At 37.6% G+C, this 24,769-nt stretch overlaps 1 long non-coding RNA gene across 1 annotated transcript in view; it reads left to right on the top strand.

Annotated features, from left to right (window-relative positions):
• The window catches only part of LOC309627175, a 175,490-nt gene that overhangs the window by 141,086 nt on the left and 9,635 nt on the right, over positions 1–24,769 (top strand). The window lies entirely within an intron of this gene.

Raw genomic sequence — 24,769 nt, forward strand, 5'->3', positions numbered from 1 at the left:
GATCTCTCATCCTCCAGCAGCCTAGCTCAGGCTCATTCACATGGCAGCTGGGCAGAGTTCCAAGAGAACTAACAGATGCAGGCAAGGTATCTTAAGGTCTGGGCTCAGAACTGGCACTCTGGTATCTCTGCAATATTTTATTGTCCAAAACAAGTTGCAAGGCCACCCCAGATACAGGAAGTGGGGGAAATATATTGCACCACTTAAAGGGAGGAGCTGGAAAGCCACATTGCAAATCATGTGGATACAGGAAGGGGTAGAGAATTTGGGTCCTTTCTGTAAGCAGTCATCCAAAAGTTCCTTCTTTTTGCTCTTATCTGTCAACAAAGTAATTTTTAGCTCTTGGCTAATCTATGCCCAGGTACTGTCCTGGTGAGCTAGCTGACTGCAGTGACAGATACACAATGGTTTATTTGTGATGTTTGAAAGATACATAATGAAAGAGCCTGTGATTAGAGTGGTTACCACAAGCTGATGTTCTCAGTGGAAAGGCTGTAAGCACTCTCATCTGTCCAGGACCCAAGCTGACTATTTGGGATTTATGAAATCCCTGCCAGAGGAGTTTGGAGTCCTGAGCTAGGTGTGAGGGGATGGGCTCCCCAAAGTGCTATAATAGGATGGGCACTTTCTCAACTATCACTGATAAAAAGCAGGACAGGTTATCATTTTCTTTCCACAACACTTATTCTCAGCTCTCACTGCTGCCAAATAATTAAAGCTGAAATCAGGTCTTTCTGGTCTCTCACAGGTGTTTGCTAGCTAATATGCTAACCTGGCTAGACAGCTAAATAACTTAATGCAGGTAAAATACATGTTTACAGGAAATCCTAAAGCAGTATCAGGAAACTTTTGTTCTACAGAATATTGATCCTCTGTGATGTTCCTTGAAATATGGATCCTGAGATAAGATAGCTTTGATCAACACTCCTTATTAAATTAATAATTAATACATGTATTGACTAATCACAGTACATGTAAGTATACTGGAGTATCTGGAAAAATCTTCCCTAAAGAATCATAGCTACCTAATGGGCTAGTTTTCCTGGTGTATCTTCCCGTACCACTCCATTTTCCACCCTTCTGTGCCCTGCTCTGAGTCCCCTGGAGGCTGACCCCTGTGAAAAGACTCACCCAGGCTTTGTGTCTGCTGACCTTTTATTGGGTTTAGCCAATAGAAGACACCTGCAGAAGTTAAAAAGGGCAGAAGGAGAATGATTTTTTCTTCACAGCTTTTTTAGCTTTGGTGCCAATTCTCTGGCAGTAGCTGCCTTCCTTCATGACTACAGCTTTTTGGGCAGGTCCTCCCCATGACTCCAGCTTACCATGGGCTCTAGAAACACTATTTCTCCTCCCCCATTTCTGCCCCAAGCTTCCCTGTTGTCGCTACTCCCTGGGTGCTTCTGCATCCCTTATTTCATTAACCCTGCCTGCACTTCCTTAATCAGTCTCTTCATTAAAGTCTATTCCTAGGAGTTCTTAGCTTGGGAGTCTAAGGACCCCAATGACATCTATAGATAGAAAACAGGGGATTGGAGAACTTGGATGGGAAAAAAAATAAGCTTTGAACTTGCTCAGTAAAAAACTGCCCCTTTATTTTCACTAACCCCTAAAAGAAATTTAGCTTTTCTTTCAGCTATGAAGGTAGGCAAAAGACGTTAGCAGCACCTCTGGCTTTGTCACCAACAGATATCACAGATATTTTCATATCACGTTGTAGGTTTTGTTGATATCTTGAAATAGAATTTATTGTTATTACTACTTTGAAACTACGTTAGTTATGAGATCTGATGCTAGATCATGTTATTTAAATAGGTTAGTAAAGAAGCACATTTATTCCTATACTAAAAATTTGTTTTTAAAATATTTTAACTGAATTTCAATTTAATTGGAATCCTTTTGTAATCTTTGTGTATTTTATTTTATGTATTTTCTGAAATTGGTTTCATAGACTTCACCAAACTCCCAAGAGTTTTAACATACACACACACACACACACACACACACACACACAAGATTAAGAACTCCTGAACAATCTGAGTGAATTATATTTCCTGCAGGGCCATGACTCATATAACAGAAGACGAGCTTCCCAATTTCTTTGACCAGAGAACCCATTTTTCATGTTCATGGATTACTATTTCATGGAACTAGTCTTTCACAAAACACACTTAGTAAAAGATATCCTACGGGAATGACCCATCATATGATATTTCCAGAAATAGGAGCAATCAGTCATGAAGATGTCTGGTCAGAAAGAGGCTGTTGCCCCTCAGGTCCCACTGGATACAGGACACAGGCTTCTTAGACTTTCTCTGCCACTTATACTTTGCCCAACTTGTTTCCTTTCCACGTGCCACATATTTTCCTCTTAGGTTCCATGTTCTTGCCAATTATCCTCTTTCCCTTTATAGTCTGTGCTTGGACACCTCTCCAGTGTCCTGAACCCTGTTTTCACAAGCCCTCCATTTTCATTCCCATGGTGAGAACACACTTGTGAATTACAATATTGGCTATAGCCAAACACACCCAAAATAACAACAATGACCCAGTAGCACCAAGAAGTCTCAATATTCATTTCAACCTGGAACAAATGTATTAGTGACTCTGCCTTTGTCACTGAAAACATAATTTAGTCCTGTTAGGATAGTCAAGCAGTCTTACATATTTTTTCTTTATCTCTGGTTCCCTACTAATTAACCACGAACAGCTAGATATGACCACTACTGTGATATTACAAATGCATGATCTCCTCCATTAACTGTGTTCTTTGAGAGCAACATTTCCCTTCTATTTATTTTAGTATTCTCAGGTCCTAATACCAGGAGTTCAGTTATGCCTATTGGATGAATAAATGAGATGCAGATTTAAGCTGGGGCAAGGAGGGTTTGCTTTGTCAACAGATTTAGTGACTGAAAAACCATACTAAAGGAACTTTAAGGACAGCATTCATATTTTATTCATCATTAGACCCACTGAGGATCATGTGCATAGTGTTGGATTCTTACTGACTGGGGCATGATCCCAGGTTCCATCCATATTTCTCAGAGGCAGAGCCACAGTTAATAATGTTTACCCTTTAGAAAGGTTAACTACAATGCTGACCATTCTCCCTGAATGTTTTGTTTCTTTGCAGTATTTATAAAATCTTTACAAGGGTTGTGATCTTCTTTTTTTGGCCCTGTATAGATCAATGCTAAAACCTTTCTTTGCTAAGACTAAGCTTCCAAATAATTCTTTCTTATTTTCTTTAAGAAATAGAGAACAAACTTCTGCATTTATTATTTTAATTGCATTATATGTAGTATATCATAATGTGTGTATATATATATAATATTATATGTAAATATTCCAATGTTTTCCTTCTTGGTTAATCATCTACCTTCATTTTCCCCACCCCCCCTTTTTAACCAGACTTCTTGTTTGAAATATGAAAAATTGTGTTTTAGAAATTATCTTATTAAAGTACTAGGAATCATATATAATGTTTTAATTTATGAATTATTTGTATCTTTTACAGTTACTTTTCCTACTACACTTACCCTTTGAGGGATGTTTTCTACTTTTTATCTGTTCTTTCTGTTTTTTGTCTGTAACTTTTTTCTACAAAAGATGTTTATAGTGTCCTTTTCCCCAGGGCTTGTTAAGGGTCTTACTGAAGTTTGAGTTCTCTCCAAGTTTTCTCCCTTTGATTTTCTTTTCTTTTTCTTTTTTTTTTTTTGGTCACCTGTGGCAGCACTCTTTAAGGATTTTTACACTGAAGTCAGTATTTTGAACTGCGCTTCACATGACCAGTTTTCCGACATCAAACTTTCGTGTTGTCATCTCCTGTCAGATGGTTCCAAGTTACCCTTCAGCTTTGAAGGGAGAGGCTTAAAAATTGCCACCCTGTATATGCACTCTAACCATTGATAAATAAAGTGATCATGTGGTTCTGTCTTGCTTTTTTTGGTGGTCACTAACCTTACTGTGAAGTCCAAAATTCTGTCTGGTAAGGAAAACTCTAGACAGATAAGGAGATGATATTGTCCTGCAAAATGTAATTCTTGTATTTATTAACGGTACATATATTTATTTGAACTACTCTTTTTTTTATCTCCAGTTATATTTCACTACTCTCTTCTCTCTTTACCTTTTGAAGTAACATCTATAATAATTTATGGACCTCAGCAATAGCTGAAAATTCTTTTTCTGTGTGTGTTTGCTATAAGGCTGTGATTAAAATGCCAGAGCAGGGCAATTTCAGTGTCTGTGGTAGAAAAGATGGAATATTATTTGTTATTTAATTTCTTTTGCTTCATCTCTCATCCTAAACCTCTCTTTAAGGACCAGGTTGAGTGTCATCTCATTGGTGAATCCATTCTTACACTTTCCCCATCGGAATTAATTCTTTCCTCTTCTGTGCTACATATGTAATCGTAATAATATTAATTATTAATATATCATAACAATGATAATTGCACTCATGACACTTAATGTTTTCCAGGCACTATGCTAAGTACTTCCCATATAATAGCTAACTTTCTTTTAACAAAAATACTGTGATTAAGTAGTATTATTGTCTCCATTTTACACCTAAGGAAACTGAAGCATAGATAGACTGTGCAAATGAAATTTGATCTCAGGTCTTTTTAACCTCAAAACCTTAGTAGCTACTCAGGACTGTTATCTCAAAAGAAAGATTGTGACTTACCATTTTATTCCCAGTCACCAAAATTCATGTCATGTGGTAGATGCTTAATGAATATTTGTTGAATAAATGACTATGAAAGGAAATTCTTTACATCAATGAGAATTATTCGATTGAACTTACAAGTCTGGGACCTACTAACAAACACAACTCATAAAAAGTTACTTTTATCCATACTTAATTCCACTTTGATTTCCTATTTACTGTTACTCTAAACCAATAGTTTTATCTTTCCTAACTTCTTCTAAGCACTCTCTTTCCTCCTTACTGCTCTGTGAAGATATGGGAGTGACAGAGGGGACCCTGCTTGGTTGTGTAGTGACAGAAGATCCTTATTCTGATTTCTGAGGTTCTGAGTGCCCTTCTTCCCCTCCCCATTGCACTCTGGCTAGGGAGTCCCTGGCATCTCCCACTCTTGAGAGAATAGAGCACCAAGCCCCTGAGCCTTATGGTCTACTCAGATTTGATGGGTTTGCCTTTTATAACAGGGAAGAATTCCATCATCTCTGGACACCTGAGTAGGAAAAGGCCTACCGCACAGGGGCCCCATTTACATAGGAGCCTAAATAGAGTTCCTTTTCCTTTACAGAACACCCACACCTGCACACACTTACACAGAGTAACATTATTGTTATGGGTTGAGCTATGCACTCCCCCCAAAAATGCTGAAGTCCTGACTCCCAGTACCTGTGAACATGACCTTAATTTGGAAAGAGGATCTTTGCAGATGATCAAGTTAAGATGAGGTCATTAAAACGTGGGCCCTAATCCAGTATGACTGTGTCCTTATCAAAAGTGGAATTTTGGACAAGACACGCATATGGAGAATGCCATGTGAAGATGAAGGCAGAGATTTAGGTGATGCATCTCCAAATGTTGCCAGCAAACCACCAGAAGCTAAGGGAGAGGCATAGAACAGCTTTTCCCTCACAGCCCCGGAAGGAACCAACCCTGCCGACACCCTGATCTCAGACTTCTAGCCTCCAGACTATGAAACAATGATTTCTGTTGTTTAAGCCACCCAGTGTGTGGACTTTGTTATGGCAGTCCCAGGGAAGGAATGCAATTATCTATACAGGTTTTACCATCTCCCTATCTAAAGCATAGATGAAATTCAGAAATAAATGAAGAAAGTATCTGGGTAACCATAATAGATGTCATAGATAGACCCAAATACTTTGTTACCTGTAGGCCCTCACTCAGAGCCAGTTCATTCCTTTTTAACTTAACAGTTCTATCAACTGTCTTTCTGTTTTTCAAGTCTGTAACTGCAACAGGTGATTAGAGGGCCACAGGAGTTTCCATGTAGACATTGATACTGATAAGATAGCAAGGGAGGAGTCAGAAAACCCAGAAATAGCAAGCAGTGCATTATTATATATTGAAGGAACATTACTGCTTGTAAAGAAACCACACCATGAATGAGATGAGCAGGGTCTGGCTTATCATCCATTGACTTTGCTGCTGTCTCTAACTCTTCAGAAGCCATTCCTTCATCCCATTCCATATCTTTGCTTTGGGCTGCATCAAGTATTGTGCTGGCTGATTTTCTGGTTTCATTTTTCTAATTGTCCTTTCTGGCTCAACTATACTCTCCATTCTGCATTTTTAACCTGGTATGCCCATTGGTTCAATATGTGTCCTACACCCAGACAAGTTTTTCTTCCAAACACCCTCCTTCCAGACAAGGGAAATAGGACTCATTTGTTAAAGTGCCCTTGAGCACTAAAAGCAAAGTAATCAGGAGCTCCTTAGGGTAGAGGTATACATCCTTGAGCACATGATTATCTGTATTTTACAAAATACTATATGATTATCACAGACTCTGGGCCGTAAAAATATTAAAAAGACAGCTACATATATAATAATACAGCTTAGAAAAGCTTCTACTTTTGTTGTATAAATTGTTAAGAGCTCAGTTGCCGTAGAGTCATGGTGGTCCCAATTAACTCCTTGTGGGTATTGGAGAGCTGTTTCTGCCTCTCTGTTTTGTGTTCTCTTCCTCTCCCCCTCCTTCTCCCACTCCTTCCCCCACTCCTTCCCTCTCATCCACTTCCTCTTCTCCCTCTTCCTCTCCCCCTCCTTCTCCCACTCCTTCCCTCTCATCCACTTCCTCTCCCCCACTCTCTGACACACACACACACACACCCCTCCTTTAAAGATGTGGGGTCAGCAGAACATATATACAGGACTGGAGTAAGGCTCACCTGCCCTCAAAGAATCCCCACATTCACCTGATTGCCATTTATTGATAGTACTATCCAACTTTTTTTTTCAGCTACTATATGAATGACCTATGGCATTGTGTGAGCAAATATTCCTGTGGCAGGAATTGTGTGTAAGCCCCCAACTTGGGCTGTAAGTCTCCTACTTTGAACAAAACTGAAAAAGGCATGTTGGAATGAAGTCACTGAGGTTGACATTATTATAAATAAATTGAATCTACTTTATTTTTTATAAAATTCTTTGTTACTTCAACTATTAGTTGGTATACCGCATAAATGGTTGAAACATACTGGCAGCCTGGAAACATACCTGTGGATTAGCTGGTTTACTGGAAAGAGCATTGGTTTAGTATTAAGCCAAATCTAGATTACTCCTGGCCCTGGCGTTTTGGACCTGGGTAAGTTCACTGCCTACTCCTTGCCTCAGGTTCATCTATGAGGATAACAAACTGTTGTCACAGATGGTTTTGCAGATCAAATAAGATGATACATGACAGCACTTAACTTGACAGCACCAATAAGCCTTGGTAAATATTTATTTTCTTTCTTTTTGCTTTGTTTTATCCACATCAATTTCTGATTGTAGTCACTAATACATAGAAAGAAAAAAAAGATTGAAGCCCACATTTACCTTCAGATTCTTCAAATGTAGCCCCCTCCTTTCTTTGTTTAGGGCTTTGACATTTTTGAGTTGTCAGATGAATTGATTCTCACCCTGGAAGGCTGAGTACAGGACCCCCTAGGGAATGAAGTGCGGACAGGTGGAGTTTCCTTGAGGAAACTTAGGGGAAGGAGTGAAATAAAGATAAAGAAGAGGCAGCAGATTGGCTAGAACAAATCCTGACAGCCTGAGTTCAGTGGGCCAGAGGCCAGCCCTCTATGGAGTGTCCAAGTGAGTCTCTCAGTGTAAGGATGGGGAAAGGGGGCAAATATTTGCTTCAAAGTTTTGCCTAGTGATGAATAAATAACTGTGAATGATTAACTCTCTTTGTATCCATCACAGCTCCTAACAAATTGCCTTACATATGGCAGGCTCTCAGTAAGTTTAATGAATGGATGATTTATTCAATTAATTACTGAATGTTAAATTAGAAGGAGCCTGAGAAATCCTATAATCCCAAACTGTCACGTTACAGCTGGGAAACTGAAGCCCAGAGACTGTCTCACTTGTGAGCATCCTCAAGATACTAGGACCCAGATCTACTGACTCTGAGACCAAGGCCCAATACTGTAGCACAGATCTTTATTTCTAACTAGGATCAGAAAATGCATTGGGACCAGAGATCTACTTCTTTTCTATTTAAAAACACCCCTACCGTCAGATTCCATTTCTTTGTCTTAAAGGCTCAGAATGTCTGGATACCCTGTGGCATGCTTTGCATTCTCTCCATGTGGTCCTCGTGAAGCTGAAAAAAAATGGAGATGATCATGGATATACTGAGATATTGATGAGTGTCAGTAATTATTCTCCAAGAGGCCTTGTGCTATATAGCTGGTGAGGGAATTGGCTCAATCAGTCATAAGTGTTCTTGTTCCTCTCCCATTTGCCTGCTGTGCTTGGTCCAGACTCTACACTTCATATACATGCAGTTCATTTCTTCTGCATAGCCTTGACACCAGCTTTTGGCTAATCAAATCCTACTCACCTTCAGGACCAGCTGTGGTCATACTTGCTGATGAAGCTCCCCTTCCTAGACTCTTCCTGTCATATTGGTCCCCCTCACCACTGCATCCTTAATGCCTTTGCTGTTTGACCATCCTTTTATTCTTCACTGTCTCGTGTGGTACAGAATATGCTCTACACTTTTACCTTTATAAGACTGAGGACATATTGAATGTTCATTGAATGAATGTTTGGTCAGAGTCCACTGAAATAGAGCTGCCAGATAAGATATAGAACACCCAGAAATTTGAATTTCAGATAAACAATGAGAAACTTTTTAGTATAAGTTTGCTCCAAATAGTGCATGAAACGTACTTATATTAAAAAGATGCATTGTTTATCTGAAATTCAAATTTTACTGGGTGCCCTATGTTTTTATTTGCTAATTCTGGCAACTCTAAGCTTGGAGGTATTTTTACCTCTGGTCTCTCTTAAAGAAATTCTCCTTTGGAGTAAAGAATATTTGGGGATTAAATAACCAACTAAACTTTTATCTTTTAACCCTTGGAGCACAGGGCTACCAAGATCTCTTGATTTATCTGCTCCACCTTTCACTGTTTAATCCTCATACTCTTATTTAATAAAATTTATTATAATACATGTTTTCTTCTTATACAGAATCTGATATACGCAAAGTTCTATATCTTGGGCTGAAATTCACAATAAGTTTTACTAATCTTGGATTTCCATGGTTATGTTTAAGAACAATTAGCATGTAAAATTCAAACAAAAAAACCCACTGCCAACAATTGACATATAAATGCATAAAGATCGGTGTTCTGTCATCTTGATTAGGGTAAGGATTTGCCTGTGGTGCCCAATTCTGTCTATGATCTCTAGTACCTAGCACACGTGGTTGGTACTCTATAAATAACTGGCTCAGTCTGCCTTCTCTACTCTAATCCATCCTTCTGCACTCATCAGGACTTTTTTCTTTGTGCCCTGCTTTTCTAAGTCGGTGGTTCTCAAAATGTGGTCCCCGGTCCAGCAACTTTTAGCTATACCTGGGTACTTGATAGAAATGTACACTCTTAGACCCCATTCCTGCCCTTCTGCCTGAGAAACTCCAGGGTGGGGCCAGCAATCTGAGTTCTAACAAGCCCTCCAAGGTGATTCTGAGGCATTCTTTTTTTTTTTTTGGAGTATAGTTGCTTTACAATATTGTGTTAGTTTCTGCTGTACAGCAAAGTGAATCAGCCACACATATACATATATCCCCTCTTCCTTGGATTTCGTTCCCATTTAGGTCACCACAGAGCATAGAGTAGAGAGAGTTCCCTGTGCTATACAGTCTGTTCTGATTAGTTGTCTATTTTATACCTAGTAGTGTATATATGTCAATACCAATCTCCCAATCCATCCCACCCCCCCCTTCCCCCCTTGGTATCCATACGTTTGTTCTCTATGTCTGTGTCTCTGTTTCTGCTTTGCAAATAAGTTCATCTGTACCATTTTCTAGATTCCACATATATGCGTTAATATACGATATTTGTTTTTCTCTTTCTGACTTACTGATGCATTCTTAAAGAATTGCTAGGACAACCAATGGTTTCCTATGTGTTTATGTATAAAATACAGATAACTGATGTGTGGGTAATTATCACACTGCTTCATGTACTTGAAACAAATAAGTCAAGGTCACTAGTCAGTTTTTAATAGGTTTTTCCTCTGTTTTACTTTCTCTTTCTCCTCCCCTATTGTCTTCTTCCTTACAATGTAAGTCTTGTTTCTTCACTTTTACTAAGTAGGTACGTTGAAAAGTAAAGGTCTGGTCATCTTTCCTTTCCTCCCTTCCTCCCCCTCTACCTTCTCTTTCTCATTCCCTTCCCCCTCCTCATCCCTCTTCTCCCCCTTCTCCTTTTCTCCCTATCTTATTTGGTTGAAATTCATGCTGTAGCCATTGAAATCCTTCTAGCAGAGAATTCTACCATCCTTGTCTTTCACTCACATAAATGACCCCGGACTAGCATCTTCTTTACTAATGCTAAAATCTCCTTCTCAGCTCACCTAAACTGGCTGGTCTTTTTTTTTTTTAAACATCTTTATTGAAGTATAATTGCCTTACAATGGTGTGTTAGCTTCTGCTTTATAACAAAGTGAATCAGTTATACACATACAGTATGTTCCCATATCTCTTCCCTCTTGCATCTCCCTCCCTCCCACCCTCCCCATCCCACCCCTCTAGGTGGTCACAAAGCACCGAGCTGATCTCCCTGTGCTATGTGGCTGCTTCCCACTAGCTATCTATTTTACATTTGGTAGTGTATATATGTCCATGACACTCTCTTACCCTGTCACATCTCACCCCACCCCCTCCCCATATCCTCAAGTCCATTCTCTAGTAGGTCTGTGTCTTTATTCCCGTCTTGCCACTAGGTTCTTCATGGCTTTTTTTTTTTTCCTTAGATTCCGTATATATGTGTTAGCATACTGTATTTGTTTTTCTCTTTCTGACTTACTTCACTCTGTATGACAGACTTTCTTGTCTTTCTTTCTAGTTCTCTGTCTTCTAATCACTTCTCTCTTTATCATATTGCTCTGTCTTCATCTTTCAGATCTCTGCTAGTATACTTGCTATTCTAGCAAGTCACCACCTAGGAAACAATCCCCATTTGTTTTATGTATTACTATCACTAAAATCCACTTTTCATCACCATTACTCCCACTTTTTCCAGGCAGGGGTACTTTTAAATTTACACAGCTATTTGAAGAAATGAAATTTGTTGCTTATACTTTCCAGAATTGGCAATTCACTAAGCTTCTGTATATCTAATTCATAATTACTTTTGTTTCTTATGTAGGACAGTTCTTCTGTTTCTTATTACATGAAACTGTGCCCCAGCAGTTTATCCCTTCAGGAGATGTCAATTAGAACAAGAAATATTGCCTAATTCTTATCCTGCATCCATTGTTTTGAAAAAGCTATCTGAGGGTTAACACATAGGCTAGACAGAAATTAGAATCTTTCTTTGGCAATTGATCCTCTTTTTTTTAACATAAAATTCAAATAATGTAAAATTCACCATTTTAACCATTTAAAAGTATACATTTCAGTGATTTTTAGTATATTCACAGTATTGTGTAAACATCACCACTATCTAATTTCAGAACATTTCCATCACCCCAAAAAGAAACCTCATGACTGTTAGCAGGCAAATCCCAATTTTCTCCTCCTTCTAGCCTCTGGAAATCACTGATCTACTTCATGTCTCTTTTATTTGCCTTTTCTGGACATTTCATTTATATAAAACATACAATGTGTGGCCTTTTCTATCTGGATATTTTAATTAGTAGAGTGTTTTGAAAGTTTATCCATGTTTTAGCATTTATCAGTACCTCAGTCTTTTTTATAGCTATGTAATGTTTCACTATAAGGATATGCCACATATTGCTTATCCACTCTCAGTTGATGAACATGTAGGTTGTTTCTACTTTTCAGCTGTAATGAATAGTGCTGTTATAAACATTTATGGTGGAGATTTTGTGTGGACAGTTCTCTTGAGTATATATCTAGGAATGGAATTGCTGAATTTCTGAGGAACTGTCAAACCATTTTCCACAGTGGCTGTCAGATTTTACATTCCCATCAGAAATGTCTGAGAGTTGTAATTTATCCACATCCTCTCTAACACTTGTTTTATTTTTTGTTTTGTTTTTTATTATAGCCAATATAGTGGTTGTGAAGTGGTATCTCATTATGGCTTTAATTTGCATTTCTGCAATGAATAATTATGTTGAACTTTTTTTTTTCATGTATTTATTTGCCATTTATATATATTGTTTGGAGAAATGACTATTCAGATCCTTTGCCAATTTTTTTAATTGGGTTGTTTTTATTGTTGAGTTTTAAGTGTTCTTGATGTAATCTAGCTATTTATCACATATACAAAGCTGATATATATATACACACATATATATGTATGATGTATATATATACATACATATACATGCAAATACTTTCTCCCATTCTGTGGGTTGTCTTTTTACTTTTTTCATTGTGTTCTTTGACACACAAAATAATTAATTATGATGAAGTCCAATTTATTAATTCTTTTCTTTCATTGCATGTGCTTTTGGTATCATATTTAAGAAACCATTGTCTGATCCGAGCTCACAAATATTTATACCTATATTTCTTTCTAAGACTTTTTATACTGTTAGCTGTTAGATTTAGGACTTTAATCCATTTCAAGTTAATGTTTGTATATGGTATGAGGTAGTGATCCAAATTCATATTTTTGCATGTGGATGTTCAGTTATCCCAGCACCATTTGTTGAAAAGGCTATTTTCCCCCAATAGAATGGTCTGGCACACTTTATTAAAAATCAGTTGTCCATAGAGTGAACTCTTATTTCTGGACTCTCAATTTTATTCTGTTGATCTCTTTATTTACTCTTATGCCAGTACCACAGTGCTTTGATTACTGTACCTTTGTGGTGAGTTTTGAAATCAGGGTGTGTGAGTCTCCCAACTTTGTTTTTCATTTTCAAGATTATTTTCATTTTCAAGGTTATTTTCATTTTCAAGGCTTTTGGGGTCTTTTGAATTTCTATATGAATTTTAGGATCATCTTGCCCAGTTTTTCAACAGAGACAGTTAAAATTTTGATAGTGATCTCTTTGTAAATCACTTTGGAGAGTAATGCCATGTTAATGATAATGAATTTTCTAATCTATGGACATGAGATGTCTTTCCATTTTTTTAAGTCTTCTTTAATTTCTTTCTACTGTATGTTTTATAGTTTCTACTGTACAGTTCTTGCACTTTCTTGGTTAAATTCCTTCCTAATTATTTTATAATTTTAAATGCTACTGTAAATGGAAATTGTCTTAATTTCATTTTCAGATTGTCCATTGCAAGTATAAAGAAATACAATGTATTTTTATTTTTTGATATTATATCCTGCAACTTTGTTGAATTTTTTTTTGAGCTCTCACAGTGTTGTGTGTGTGTATGTATTCCTTAGGATTTTCTACATGAAGTATCATGTCATCTGCAAATAGAGGTGTTTTTATTCATCCATTCCAGTTTGGATGCCTTTTATTTGCTGTGGCTAGAAATTCTAGTAAAATATTGAGTAGAAGTGGCTAGAGTATATGTCCTTGACTTGTTCTTGATCTTAGAGGGAAGTATCCAGTGTTTCACAAGTAAGCATGATGTTAGCTATATGTTTCCTGTAGACGCCTTTGATCAGATTGAGATATTTCCCTTGCGTTTCTAGTTTTTCGAGTATTTTTATTGTGAAAGGGTGTTGTATACTGGTAAGTGCTTTGCTGTGACTATTGAGATGATTATATTATTTTGGTTTTAAATTCTATTAATATGATTTATTATATTGATTGATCTTCATATGTTGAACCAAAATTTCATTCCTGGTATAAATCCCAATTAGTCATGGTGTGTAATCCCTTTAATGCTGCTTGATTCAGTTTGTTAATGTTTTTGCATCTACATTCACAAAGGATATTAATATGTAGGTTTTTGTTTCCTGTGATATCTTTGACATTGGTGTCAGGGTAACACTGGCCTCATAGAAAGAGTTGGGCAGTATTCCCTTCCCTTTTATTTTATGGAAAAGTTTCAGAAGGATTGGTGTTAATTCTTTAAAAATATTTGGTTGAATTCACCAGTGAAACCACCTGAAAAGAAAATCCTTGGATTTTCCTTGAAGTGTTTAAATTACTAAGTCAATCTCTTACTTGTTATAGGTCTGTTCAGATTTTCTATTTCTTCTTGAGTCAGTTTTTGTAGTTTGTGTCTTTTTAGAACTTTTTCTACGCCATCTGGGTTATCTAGCTTGTTGGTATACAGTTGCTCATAGTAGTCTCTTACATATACATTTTAATTTCTGTATAACCACTAGTAACAACCCCATTTTAATTTCTGGTTTTAATAATGTGGGTGTTCTCTCATTTTTTCTAGGTCCATCTAGTTAAGGTTTGCCAATTTTGTTGATCTGTTCAAAAAACCAACTTTTGGTTTCATTGATTTTCTCTATTGTTTTTCTCTTCTCTATTTCTGTGTTCTGATCTTTATTATTTCCTGCCCTCCGCTACCTTTGGGTTTAGTTTGCTCTTGTTCTTCTAGTTTCTTAAGACAGAAGGTTAAGGTGTTGATTTGAGATCTTTCTTATATTTTAAAGTAGGCATTTGCAGCCATAAATTTCCCTCTGAGCACTACATCCCATAATTTTTTAAGGTTGTTTTGATTTTATTATCTCAAAGTATTTTCTAATTTCTCTTGTGATTTCTTCTTTGACTATTAGTTGTTGAGGTGTTTATTTTCTATAAATTTGTGAATTTTTCATATTTCCTTCTCTTTTTGATTTCTAATTTTATTCCATTGTGGCCAGAGAATATACTTTATATGATTTCATTATTTTTTAGTTCACTGAGACTTGTTTTGTGGTCTAAAATATGGTCTATCCCAGAGAATGTTCCATATGTGCTTGGGAAGACTGTATATTCTTCTGTTGTTGGGTGGAGTTTTCTGTAGATGTATGTAAGTCTAGTTGGTTTACAGTGTTGTCCAAATCTTTTTTCTATCTGATCATCTGTCTAGTCATTTTATCTATAAGTTAAAGTGAGGTAATAAAGTCTCTTACTATTATTATTGAATTGTCTTTTCAGCCCTTATTTCTGTCAGTTTTCAACTTATGTATTTTGGGGCCCACGATTAGCTGCATATATAAGTTTATAGTTTTTGTATCTTCTTGAAGAATTGACCCTTGTGTCATTAGATACTGACCCTTTTTGTCTTACATACAATTTTTGTCTTAAAGTCTCTTTTGTATAACTACCTCAGCTCTTTTTTTGGTTACTGTTTGCATGGATTATCTTTTCCAATTAATTTATGTTATGACTCTAAAATGAGACTCTACTCAACAGCATTTAGTTGGATCTTAGAGAAATTACCAATTCCAGGGCTGGGATGAGATAAGCCTGAACCATTTTGTGCCAGGAAGCAGGAAAGTGCTCCCAATTCGTATAGCACCTTTATTAGAATTGATAAACCAATATTAACCCATTATTATTAACTAAAGTTCATAATAGTTTGTGTTATGTTTCACTCTTTGTTGTACAGGTCTATGTGTTTTGACAAATGTGTTTTGATAATGTCAGTGAAACTATTCTGTATGATACTACCAGACTGTCTTCCAAAGGGGCTGTACCATTTTGCATTTCTGTCAGCAATGAGTGAGAGTTCCCATTTCTTCACATTCTCATCAGCATTTGGTTTTATCAGTGTTTTGGGTTCTATCCAGTCTTATAGGTGTGTAGTGGAATCTCACTGTTGTTTTAATTTGCAATCCCCTATTGACATATGATGCTGAGCATCTTTTTGTATGGTTATTTGCTATCTGATTTGTATATCTTCTTTGGTAAAATATTTGTTCTGTTCTCTTGCCCGTATTTTAATTGGGTTGTCTCTTTTCTTATTGTTGAATTTTAAGAGTTCTTTGTATATTTGGATGCAAGTCTTTTTATCAGATATGTGTTCTACAAATATTATCTTCCACTCTGTGACTTGTGTTTTCATTCTTTTAACAGTATCTTTTGTAGAATAGAAGTTTTTGATGTTAATGAAGTCTAGCTTACCAATTTTTTCTTTCATGAAACATGTATTTTTGGTGTTGTGTCTAAAACTCATTGTCAAACCCAAGAGCACCTGGATTTTCTTCTATGTTGTCTTCTCAAAGTTTTATACTTTCGTGTTTTACAATTAAGATCTATTATCCATTTTGAGTTAATCTTTGTGAAAGGTGCAAGATCTATGTCTAAATTCATTTATCTTATGTATATCAAGGTGTTCTAGCACCATTTGTTGAAAAGACTGTCCTTTCTCCAAACATTGCCTTAGTTCCTTTGTCAAATATTAATTGGCTATATTTCTGTGGGTCTACTTCTGGGCTCACTATTCTGTTCTATAACTTTATAATAAGTCTTGAAGTCAAATAGTGTCAGTCTTAGGACTTTGTTCTTCTTCAATATTGTGTGTTGTTCTGAGTCTTTTGCCTTTTTATATTAACTATAGAATCAGTTTGTCAATATCCACATATAACTTGCAAGGATTTTGATTGGGGTTGCCTTGAACCTTTAGAACAAGTTGGGAAGAACTGACATCTTAACAATATTGAATTTTCCTATGCAAGAACATAAAATATCTCTTGATTTATTTAGATCTCATTTAATTCCTTTCATCAGCATTTTTTTTTACTTTTCCTCATATAGATCTTTTTATTTTTTTTAATTTTTTTTTTTAGACTTTTACTTTTTTTTTTTTAAGTATTTGTTTATTTATTTATTTATGGCTGTGTTGGGTCTTCGTTTCTGTGCGAGGGCTTTCTCTAGTTGTGGCAAGCGGGGGCCACTCTTCATCGCGGTGCGCGGGCCTCTCACTATCGCTGCCCCTCTTGTTGCGGAGCACAGGCTCCAGACGCGCAGGCTCAGTAGTTGTGGATCACGGGCCCAGCTGCTCCGCGGCACGTGGGATCTTCCCAGACCAGGGCTCGAACCCGTGTCCCCTGCATTGGCAGGCAAACTCTCAACCACTGTGCCACCAGGGAAGCCCCTCATATAGATCTTATACATATTTTCTTAGCTTTATACCTAAGCATTTCTTTCTTTCTTTTTTTTTTTTTTTTTTTTCCTAATGTAAATGGTATTTACAACCCAAACCCCTTTGGGAAGAAAAACTGGGGAATGACATGTTTTGGGAAATATGAGGACTTTGAAAAACTCTAACATTGTTCTGGGGGTCTTGAAGGTCCTGTGCAGGCCCAGAACTATGCATAAGCTCAGAAAAGACCTAGAAGGCTCAAAGCTCTCACCTATGGATGACCTCTAGGCTCTGTGCAGCCAGGAGATAAAGGCTAAAGCAGAGAATAGAACATTCAAATGTAAATTTTTTTTACAAAGTCCCCAGGAGTAAAAGCTGCAAAATTTTAGTTACATTCCAGAGTTCTGAAAATATTGATTCCAGTAGTTTTTACCGTATTTTTCATTGCTTTTCTAGAGGGGCAAACTTTTAGAGTTCCTTAATCTGCCATTTTCTGTGTAACAACTGAGAATTTTCTTGAAGGAAGATGAGATCCCCCTTTTCCTGGATAGCTAGAGAAATGGATCACACCCACTGGGTATGTTTAGTCCTTCCAGGAGAGGGAGGATTCACTTGGGGTTATCTCAAGTCCCCTGTCTCTATATTTATACAGTGTTGAATATAATTCTAAGAATTTAATATTATAATTCACAACATTCTATATGATCAGTATCAGTGATAATGCGGTTAATAAACAAATCATAAATTTATACAACCTTTTAGTATTCTAACTATGGTCATGTATTTTATCAGTTTATTTTTTATCTCTCTACCATACCGTGTAAGGGAGTTATGTTTTTTTAACCTTCCAGCATAAAGGACAAAAAATATTTATGAGAAAATAATTCTGACTGCCTTCAGATAAATTCTGCTGTCACTGAAGGTTATCAGGAAGAGTAATTGCTCAAGAACGTTTTGTGTGGAAAATTCTGCTATAGGTGTGGTTAGGCTAAGGATCTATTCCTTTATAAAAAGAAAAAATTAGAAAATGCTTAGGAAATCTTTGCCTATCTTGCACATTAGCTGTAATCTTCTATAGGAAGGAGAAGAACATAGGTTATGAAGCAACTTGGATGAATATCACTGGACTGGGAATCAAGATAAGAGTTCAAATCATGACTGTGTCTCTAATTTACTGTATACCCCCTAATACTCTCTAAAGCTCAGTTTATCATATGGCTACTGAAGGGATTTATTAAGACCCAAGCTGCAACAGGTGACAGTGACATTGGATACATTCTGCTGGATGTTTGTCTTTTGTTAAATCAAATGTATATGCAACAAAATACTACCAGCCTTTGGACTTTTTTGTGCCTTTGAGCAGAGTTTTATCAGAGTGGTTCAATGGCATCAACAAAGTTATATAATTCAATACCACTCTTAGAAATGCAGTTGAACTAGAGAAGGGCCTACCTATACTGTCTAGAATCCTGGTAAAGTTCTCAATGTGGCCAAACTCCCTTTTGGTTGCCAGAGCTCAAGGTTACTAGGAGTTTCATATGTGCTATTCCAAGTATAAGAACACAAAGTAGACACCTTGAAGCTGTCTGCTTTACTTATTGGTCCAACATGCAATAGGTATCCCAGGAGTATCTGACAAACCTCAGAAGGGTTCTAACTTGCCAAAATTGGAAAACAAACTGGCATGATAATGTTTCTAATAATTATCCCATTTGTCCTTCTTTCAAATTGACCTATTTAGGGAGGCAAAAAAATAGTGTAAAAAGATCACTGGATTAGGACAGAAGGGATAGGAATATTAGTCCCAGCTCCGCTGCTACTAATTGTGTGGCCTTATCTACTTTAATTGTCTTGGTATTTTGGCCCTGCATCTATAGAATGGACTGATCAATAGCTGTCCAATTGTGTTTTGCAGAACTCAAAGAGGTCCATGGAGTTGCTTCAGGCTCTTCTAAGATGTGAGGATAGGTCTGAACAGGAGGGACTCCATCTTTACCCCTCTTTCAACCAGAACAGTTCTACTTTTGTTTTATATATTTGAGCTTCTTGGTATAATGCCCTTGAGGGAAGATTCTAAGGCTCTGAAAGTCTGTTTCTGGATGACTGCTCTTTTAAATCTCTTTGGCCAGTTGTTGCTGAACTCCATGTTTCTAGTTTAAGCATGACAAAACTGTACAACTTTAAAAGTAATGGGGGTGCTGTGTAGCAATCAAAGAACCAGCAGCACCCTTTAAGAAAGGTCAGTGGTTAAAGGAATTGTGGGATGGTGTAGTGTACAGAGCATGCTTGTCAAATGTGCATTTATTGATAATGATAATGACACAAGTATTCTGACAGTAGCTAGATATTTTTGGCGTATGCATGTTCTTTTTCGCTGTAGTGCATTTTTATTTTTGTCATATTTTGCCAAACAATAAATAAAGACAGCATTAATATTCATGAGAGGTTGCAGGATGAAAATGTTGAGTTTATTTTGCTCTCAGGGACACAAACCACCGAGAAGATGCTGTAAACTCATAGTTGGAGAATAAAATAGCAACAACAGTAATAATGATCTACCTAATTCTCCGGGGTACATTGAAAGTTCACAGCATTGTCTAAACTCATTTATGAAAGTGAAGCACATTGTAAGGCCCCATATCTCACCTCTGGGTGCCTGATTTCACCCCCAGAGTGTACCTGAATTTTCTCACATAGCAGAAACTTGAAGTTGGGTACAGAGCCAAAAGGGCTTCTTAGTACTATAACATGAATTATACTTAGCTGTCAATATTTATATTTCCCCCACTAGATTGTGCTTTTCTTGAGGGGAAGGAATCTGAGTTCCCCAAAGTACCCACCATAGTATTTCATAGCAGTTTGCCCATAGTTGGAAATCAATACATGTTTGTCACAGTGAAAAGTTGAAAGAGGTATAGATCAAAACTTTGTCTTAGGGAATAAAAGCATTTCTGTAGAACCCATGCAGGTTTGCTGGCCCTGGTTTACTGGCAGCCATGCTTAGGCTGGAGCCAGTGGCAATGGGTCCCGGCCCTGCCTTAGCACTTATCCACGAGTCAACTGGTAAATCAGTTGAGATCTTATGAGAGCTTTCACTCCAAGCAAAAGGGAAGATGCTCACCCACTCTTTTAGGATTCACTAACACTTAGGAAAAAGTAGGCAACACAACTGAAGAAAGCGCCTTCATTTTGCACGCACAATAAAATGATCACATACCTTCAGTGGAAGTCCTACCTACCAAATGCTCTCCAGATAATTTTAATGAGCAGCCACTGAGAAAGAATGCTCAGCTGGAGTTGAAATCCCATGTTCAAATTCTTCCATGGCCACTTACTCTCTGTATGATACTGAGTATGGAGCAGTGCTTACGGCCTGGCTGTTGGAGCCAGATTTCCTGGGTTGGGGAAGCTATTTAGCCTTTCTATGTATCGGTTTCCCATATGGTAAATGGGTGTGATACTAATGCCTGCCTCTAGAGTTATTATGAAGATTAAATATTACATATGTAAGATATGAACAACGTATAAGACAGTACTTAGTACTTGGCCCATTGTAAATCCTAAACAAATGTTTTCTGTCGTTGTTGTTGGTGTTATCCATCTGTCCAGACTTCAGTTACTTCATCTGTAAAATGAGGTTTAATATTTACCTTTAGGGCTTCCCTGGTGGCGCAGTGGTTAAGAATCTGCCTGCCAATGCAGGGGACATGGGTTCGAGCCCTGGTCTGGGAAGATCCCACATGCCACGGAGCAACTAAGCCTGTGAGCCACAGCTTCTGAGCCCACATGCCACAACTACTAAAGCCTGTGTGCCTAGAGCCCATGTTCCGCAGCACGAGAAGCCACCGCAATGAGAAGCCTGCGCACCGCAATGAAGGGTAGCCCCCGCTCACTGCAACTAGAGAAAAGCCCACGTGCAGCAACAAAGACCCAATGCAGCCAAAAATAAAATAAATAAATTTATTAAAAAACAATTACCTTTAAAGGTTGCACAAGGCTTTGAAATAACATTTTTGGAGTCCCTGACATATTGTAAGCATTCAATAAATTATTTTTATAGCATAATTATTATAAATTCTGATCTCAGTTATATGATGTGTAGTTGGAATAAGCCTGATGTTCTTCTACATATGGAGTGATTTGTCATCCCCAAGGGTTTTTGGCTGGACCTCTAAATCAGGACCTCTGACAGAGAATCTGTGGTTTGATCATAACCACACCATGCTTCTGCACCATACTTTCCTCCTTTCCTCATCTAATTCAAGCCTTCCTACTAGTTTTTTTTCTTTTTAAGATCATTTCCAACTTCAGCATTCAGTCTCAATACAATAATATAGATTTGCTATACTTACTGCTTTGGCATCGACACGGACATTTTTGCATTTTGATTTCTTATGTCATCAGGGGAATTTTAGTCCAACAGAACAGTATTTTAATGCTGTTAAATATTAACACGTATGTTCTCACAATTAGTTAAACCAGATTGCCCTGACTATGGAGAAAAAGGCAGATATTTGAAACGTCTACATAATGATTGCCATTTGCCAAAAATTCAAATTCATTGATTAGTCATGGACAGACATTTTGGGATCATCCAAGGATTTAGGAAAATTAATCCAATTATATGGCTATATTTCCTTTGTGACTCTTATTGATGACTGGGGAAAATAGAATATGAAAACATAAATATGGTTCAGAGGGAAATCTTTTAAGCGAAAACATTATGAAAGGTTTTTGCTATAATCCACTCAGAAATTCTGAAGAGTAGATTGTACGTATCGTTCTTGCTTAACCACTGAGGAAATTAAAACACCAAAAGAATGAGAGATTCATCTATCTCCTAGCACGTCAGGGACAGAGCCAGGATTAGAATGCAAATGGCACTGTTATCCTAACTTATATAAAACAATATGCAGCCCAAAATGTATATTTAAATAACATTCCTAGTGTTAAATGGTTCTGTTGGAGGGTATTTTCGCTCTAACTAGTCAATAATCCATTCTTATTTGGCTCCAGTAGGCTCTATTAAAAACCACAGAATGTCAAACATGTAGGGAGCCTTGAAAATCACGGTCCATTCCATCGATTCTCAAAGGAAATGACTGAAAGCAAGAGAAGGAAAGGGACAACTGTCCACTTGGCCAGACTATGCATAAGTGTTCACGAACTACAGGATAGAAAGTATCCCTACATGTCCTACATGTTTATTTGTTTTTTTGTTGCTGTTGTTTTGTTTTGTTTTTGTTTGTTTGTTTTAATCCTGGAAGCTTTATTTTGTTTGCACAAAACTGCAGTAGGGTTCTTGTGCTCTCTCTCTCTCTCCTAGTTGATTTTAGTGCATTCTGGTTTCAAATATATTGTAAACCTAAGCATATTGAAAGGACATACTGCAAACATGACCCACAGTTGAGCTTGATTTAGATTGTAGAGCCAGCAGGGGGAGGAGTGAGGGAAGGAGGATGATAGAAGGGAGGGAAGGAAAAAAGGAGGAAAGAAGAATCCTGAAAAAAGAACTCTTAAAATCAACCTATGACCCAGAGCACTGCTTACCAAATGTGCATCTGGTTCATGAGGACCCTCTAGTTCTGCTTAATAATGCATTTTTCTCATTAGGTTTCTTTATTCAAAAGAATTTACCAGGGTGGATATAGGGGCTAGTTGGCCTAGGGGGAGGAACATGTTTTCCTTGACCCTCTTAGAGTCCCTGACTGGGTCTGAAAGTTAAAAAACTTCAAAGACAGATTGGCAGGATAGAAGCAAATACAGTTTATTGAATTTTTACATGTACATAGGCATCTTGACAATAGAATGAAGATCCTAAGAAGTGACCAGAGCAGGAAGCTCTTATACCTTTAGACAAAGAAACAATACATTTATGAAGAATTGACAAGGCAAAGGAGTTTGGGCTAGGGGTAGTAAGTGATGAAGAAGTAACTAAGAAGATAAGGGTTAGTTTAATGAGGTTTTTTTGTACAGATTTCTCAGCCCTCCATTCCCTGTCTGTGGTGATAAGGATGTCTCCCTTCTTCCCGCTACAGGAGGGTACCTTTCACATGGGAGTTTTAGCTCCTGCTCTGAAGGGCAAGGGGAGGAGGTCAAAGTGACCTTGCTGCTTCTGCCATTTTCTCAGACTCCTTCAGCTTAAGATATTCAATATGCCAAGGCGCCATATTTTGGCGTGCTATATTCCTGAACCCCATCATTGGATAGAAAATTCTATAACACACTGGCTACTTCCTTGCATTTCTGGCTTTAACCCTCTGAGCTTCCTGGCAGGGGCAGGATTACCCAGTGTGGACAGCTAGCTGTAAAGAAAACAACTGGAGGCTGGAGTCTGGGAAAAAGGTATGAATTCCACTTTTGCTGTTTACTACCTGTGTGACCTTGGGCAAGTCACTTAATCACTCTGGAATCCTAAACCCACTCTTAAAATGTACATTAAAAATAGTTCCTATTTCACAGTGTTGTTGCCATATGTTGTTATAACAATGACCTGACTCAGGAGCTAGCATAGATTGAGTACATAATTACAAGGTATTATTACTATAAAGAACGTGGATTTAGATATGTTGAGGTATCAACCCATTTTTGCCTGGTTATCTGGGTTTCCTTTCTGTAGTTACCTTATGAAGTTTTCAAGGGTCTCAAAGCTGAGCGGTATAATCAGAAATTTCCTCCCACTTGTTCCTTCGTGTTCTGCATGATGCTTATAGATTTAGTTAGGCTCAATCAACTAAGGCTTCTTGCTCATGACTTATGGTTGGTATGTGATGAAAAAGGAGCCACAGGGTATATGCACAATTTGGGGGTCAGGTTTGAAGTTTTGTTAAATCTGCAAAAAGAGATATTAAATTAAATTACAAACTAATGGTAATTTGCTTAGGGGTCTGAAGGAAAAAAAATCCTCAGTGAAAAGATTATCTGTATTCTTATGATCAAATATGCACTGTATTGGAAATATATTTGTTTTTAGGTAATATTATTTCTAATTGTAAAACCAATCTTTGCTTATTATAGAAAATTTAGAAAAATTAGACAAGTAGAAGTAACCATTGTTAACAAGAGGGTCTATTAACTTTTAGTGCATTATCTATGCAAATATATTATGCATAGTACATGTGTATACCTACTACATACACAATTTTTAGAAAACTAAAGTTAAACTATCATTTAATAGCTGTGGTCTAGGGAGACCTTCAAGATGGCGGAGGAGTAAGACGTGGAGATCACCTTCCTCCCCACAAATACATTAGAAACACATCTACATGTGGAACAGCTCCTACAGAACACCTACTGAACACTGGCAGAACACCTTAGATTTCCCAAAAGGCAAGAAACTCCCCACGTACCTGGGTAGGGCAAAAGAACAAAAGAAGAAACAGAGGCAACAGAATAGGGACAGGACCTGCACCAGTGGGAGGGAGCTGTGAAGGAGGAGAAGTTTCCACACACTAGGAAGCCCCTTCACTGGTGGAGACAGGGGGTGGGCGGGGGGAGGGAAGCTTCAGGGCCACGGAGGAGAACGTAGCAACAGGGGTGCAGAGGGCAAAGTGGAGAGATTACCACACAGAGGATCGGTGCCGACCAGCACTCACCAGCCTGAGAGGCTTGTCTGTACCCCTGCCGGGGTGGGT

The sequence above is a fragment of the Balaenoptera borealis genome, assembly GCF_965194805.1.
Source record: "Balaenoptera borealis genome assembly, chromosome: 3".
Lineage (NCBI taxonomy): Eukaryota > Metazoa > Chordata > Mammalia > Artiodactyla > Balaenopteridae > Balaenoptera > Balaenoptera borealis.